A 5,236-nucleotide genomic window follows, 5' to 3' on the forward strand; every position below is an offset into this window, starting at 1 on the left:
ACAAAGGAAAGGGATGAGAAGAGTTGCTAGGGAAAGAGTAGTTTTGGGGCTCAACATACCCCCACTGCAAAACTGTTGCATGTCCCCATGCAATCAAAAATGTGAACTTCTCCCTCCTATTGCATTTGTTCTGACACTTCTGCCAGCACATCCAACTTCCTTTTCTTACTTCTCTTTGCACTAATTTCCATCCTTGGCTTCCTCATAAGAAGTCTATATTTGAGGTTAATAAGTGTTCTGCTCAACTTCTTATTTTTCCTTTTTAGCTTCCTGTTTTTCTTGTACCATAATCCCAAGTGTAGCATTGTGTTGTCATGAATAGCTCTATCCAGCTTGTTCTGTTCCCTCAAGGTTTCATTTTCTTTTTGGATGTGCCTGTTCAGAATTTCTAGCTCAAAGATTTCTTGTTTGAGAGAGCTAGTTAGAGTTTCTTGTGGGGTGACAGGCTGTTCTGGATTAGCTGAAGTTCCTAGATCTATCGAGGTATTATTTTTCTCTAATGACTCTATGTAGTCATAGATTTGTTGTTGCACAGGATCTACGCCAGGAGAAGCTCTACTTGGGCTGCCTTCAAAATTCTGTGGGGGAGAGTTCTGTGGACTGCATTCAAATGGAATACTATCAAGAGATTGAGCTGGGGTTTCTTCTTCTAAGTTTATGAACTGGGCTTCTTTTGATGTCACCCTCTTCACCTTACCTCGGAGTCTAGATCTCCTCCCCAAGTTTTGAAAGATTATGGTTTCTTCCTTTGTGTCCTTCTTCTTCTTTCCATTTTCCTTATTTTTCTTGATTTGTTCCTTGATCTTGGTCAGTATTTTAGAGAGTAGTTGTTCATCTTCTTGAGGTGATGAAGGTTTAGGAATGTCCTCATTGATTTCTTCAGTCATCTCTTTCATTTTTCTCTTCTATTTAGTCTGCGTCCTATCCTCTAGTTTAGGAGCTATCTCTGCATCATCATTTTGTGAGGAGCTTTGAATATGAATGATAGACTTTCTCCTTCTACTTCTCCTAACATGACTTCCCTTAGATGAATCTGGAGCATCTTGGAAGAAATTTCTTACCAAAAAATCTTCCCATGTATCCCCTATACTTCTTAAATGGAATTCAACTAGAATCTTCACTAATCCATGATGATACAGAGTTGTTTCTATTGATTCAATTTTCTTTTGGACATTTTTTGCCATCCTTCTCAGACTGTTTAGAAGGAAAAAGGGAAGATTGATGGTTCCATTCTCTAAAAAATTCATTAACAAGCGTATATGGTAAACATACATAGACCCAAATCTTCCTTCACATGTAATGAATTTTTGCAATATTAACAACATGTTACTCCATTTATTCTTGAGAGTTGAAATAGGAATCCCCTTTATAAATATTGTAACATCCATACCTGGGTTTTTAAGGATCACCTTCCAAGATTCATCATGAAATTCCTTGTTTTTAAACCATCTTTCTCCTAGTCTCGGGAGCTCTGTTGCTTCTGCTATGAAGGATTCTGTGACTGCAAATTTGATATCCCCTATCTCCACTTCTGTGCCATCAAATGATCTTGCAAAAGATTTAGTAATTTCCTTGTGGTAGCCATCAAATTTTTCAATAAAACGTAACCATCCGGCCTTCTCTAGCATCCCTTTAAGCTGTGGATAGCCCTCCATATATTTTACTCCTACAGGCTCTGTTCTGACAATAAGCCCCATATCCTCTATTTTCAGTTACCCTTCAAAATTACTCTCACTGTCTAAGAAATGAAATGACTGCGTATATGGAAATAAGAAGACTGTATACAAAGATAGGAAGACTGTGTATATGGAAATAGGAAGACTGTGTGTATGGAATGACTGCGTGAATATGAGGGAAAAACTTAAGAGTTTGCATGCAATAAATAGACAGTAAGGATTTAGAGAGCCGTAGACAGGTAGGTCACATCATTGTTTTGACCGTTAACAGGTGTAGTTATGGAGGACCGTTTTAGTATAGGCTATGGAGTTTGAAGTGGAGATTTGTTATGAAAAATCATTGAGACTGTTTGTCATTAAAGACGGAAGATATGGCAGAGACATCGTGGCGGTCAAATCAAATGATGATTGGTTAAGGAGACATGTGATCATACATACTATACAAACTTATGTTTTCAAATTGCTTTTTGAAATAAATTTTTGCATTTACCTTTGGAACCTTTACCTTCCGCTTGCTAATATTTTGATGTTGATCCACAGGTACCTTGAGCTTGATTTCTTCAAAAATTTGATTTTTCTTCAATCTCCTGCATACATGGTTTTATTATGAACTGTACACTTATGCCTGAACTGATAAGCAAATTGTAGCTGCAGAATCAGATTAGCTACAGAACAGAATCAGTTGCAGAACGTGAAATAGAAAGTAAAATATGGCTTATGAATGAATGAAATGGAAATGGCTGTGTTAGTGAAAATAAAATGAGATGTAAGAAAAGATGATAAATGAAAATGGAGATGGAGGAAATACTGGAAAAAGAGAATTTATTGGTGAAATATGGCAATGGAATGAAGTGAAACTGTAAAAATAAAATAGAGTGAAGTGAGATGAGATAATGAATTTTTCATAATACAAAGTGACTGTGGCTTTTTGTCACCACTTATTACAGAAAGGAAATGGAAAATATAGGGTGTCAGAAACCTCTGATTTTCACCCTGTATTTTCTGTATAAGCATGCCAATCAATGATTGGTTTTCAATCTTATACAATTTATTATATATATATATATATATATATATATATATATATATATATATATATATATATATATATATATATATATATATATATATATATATATATATATATATATATATATATATATATATATATATATATACACTTTTTTTCTTCTGATAGGAAAAATAAAGACTAAATTGGTGGAGAAGAAGGATTATTCTTCACTAACTTCATTTCATAATTGTTCTGGAAGATCTTGATGAACTCCTCCTTTGAAATTGGTTTTTGATATATTTTTAATCTATGACCATTCACAAGAATAGGAGTTTGACTTTCATCTATTGTTCTGATCCTTACTGCTCCATTACTAAAGACTTTTTCAATCTCATATGGCCCAAGCCAATGAGTTTGAAACTTTCCTTGAAAATATTTAAACTTTGAATCAAATAACAACGTCCAATGTCCCTCTTGAAACCTCTTGTCCTTAATATATTTGTCATTCCATTTAGCCCTCTGTTGTTGGACAATACCAGTCCTTTGAACTGCCTCTTACCTGATTTCATCAAGTTCATTTAATTTCTCCAGTCTATGCTTTTGAGCCTCTGATAAATCCAACCCCAATTGGACTGCCATCTTGAAAGTTTTGATTTGGAACTCTATAGGGAACAGGACTTGTTTCCCATAAACAAGTTCATAGGGTGTATGTCTCGTTGTGTTCCTCCATGTAGTTCTATAGGCCCATAAGGCTTCAGGAAGCCTTTCTGCCCAATCTCTTCTATGTAGATGCACAGTCTTGGTGAGGATTCCTTCAATCACTTTATTTGTAGACTCCACTTGACCATTTTCTTGTGGATGATAGGGAGTAGATTTCCTATGCTTGATTTTGTATTCCTCCACAAGCCTTTCCACCATGTTGGATGTGAATTGAGATCCCTGATCTGTCACAATTTCTCTTGGAACACCAAAACGAGTGAAGATGTCCTCAAAAAGAAAATTAACTACAGATTTTTCATTAGCAAAAGGTAATGCTTTGGCTTCTACCCACTTGGTGACATAATCAGTGCATACCAATATATACTTTTTCTACTTAGATGGAGGATTAATTGGTCCAATAAAGTCTAAAGCCCACTTTTCAAAAGGTTCGATAAGTACCTGAGTTTGTAATGGAATTTCATTTGAGGGAGCAGGTTTCCTTACCCTTTGGTAGCTGTCACATCTTCTGACATATTCTTTAGCATCCTTGAAGATGGATGGCCAATAATATCCTAAAGAAAGGATTTTATAGGCTGTCCTCTTGTTAGCAAAGTGTCCACCACACGGCTCATCATGACATGCTTTGAGAATCTCAAGCATTTCATCTTCCTTGACACACTTTCTGATAATAAGATCTGGCCCTGTTTTATACAATTCGTTAGTGATCCATGAATATCTTGCACTTTCTTAAATAACTTTTCTTTTCTCTCTAGGAAACAAATGTGAAGGTAACTTTCATGTGACCAAGTAATTAGCAACATATGCAAACCAAGGAGTTTGAGTAGTTACTGCAAAAAGATATTCATCAGGAAACTTATCTTCAACCGGAGAATCTTCTTTGATATTTTGAATCCTGGACAAAAAATCAGCAACTGTGTTTGTTTTCCAAGTCTATCTAGCACAGTAATGTTGAATTCTTGCAAAAGTAAATGCCATATTGTAACTCTGCCATTAGTAATAGGTTTATTCATCAAATATCTAATTGCAGAGTGATCTATATGAACAAAGGTTTCATAGCCTGTTATATAGTGTCTGAACTTGTTAATTGCATGAACAATAGCTAAAAATTCCTTTTCAGTCACAGTATAATTCAACTCAGTGGGAGTCAAATTCTTACTTGTATAGTAAATGGCATAAGGAATCAAATCTTTTTGTCCCAATACAGCTCCCAGAGCTATATCTGAAGCATCTGTGGAAATATGGAAAGGGATTTTCCAATTTGGACCTCTTAAAATAGGTGCTTTAGAAATTTTTGCTTTCAAGGTTTCAAATGCTAATTGGCAATCAGGATTCCAACTGAATTCACAATCTTTTGTAAGCAATTTGAAGAGTGGAGATGCTATTTTAGTGAAGTTTTCTATAAATCTTCTATAGTATCCTGTAAATCCTAGAAAACTTCTAACATCCTTTTGGCAATTTGGAATTGATAACTTAGAGATGACTTCAACTTTAGATTTGTCAACTTTAATCCCATCCCCTGAAATGTGATGTCCTAAAACAATACCTTATGTAAACATCATAAAACATTTTTCATGGCTTAGTGAAAGGTTTGTTTCTTTACATCTTTTAAGAACTTTTTCCAAATTTTCCAAAGCTTCCTCAAATGTGTTTCCATAGACTGTAAAATCATCCATATATACCTCTACACAATCATGTATCAGATCAGAAAAAATTCCTAATACTGCTCTTTGGAATGTTGCAGGTGCATTACATAATCCAAAAGGAAGTACTCGATAGGCAAAAGTTCCCCATGGACAAGTAAATGTGGTTTTATCCTGATCCTCAGGTG

The sequence above is a fragment of the Pinus tabuliformis genome, chromosome Q, assembly GCF_031772625.1.
Source record: "Pinus tabuliformis cultivar Carrire ecotype Pingquan chromosome Q, CPIR1, whole genome shotgun sequence".
Classification (NCBI taxonomy): domain Eukaryota; kingdom Viridiplantae; phylum Streptophyta; class Pinopsida; order Pinales; family Pinaceae; genus Pinus; species Pinus tabuliformis.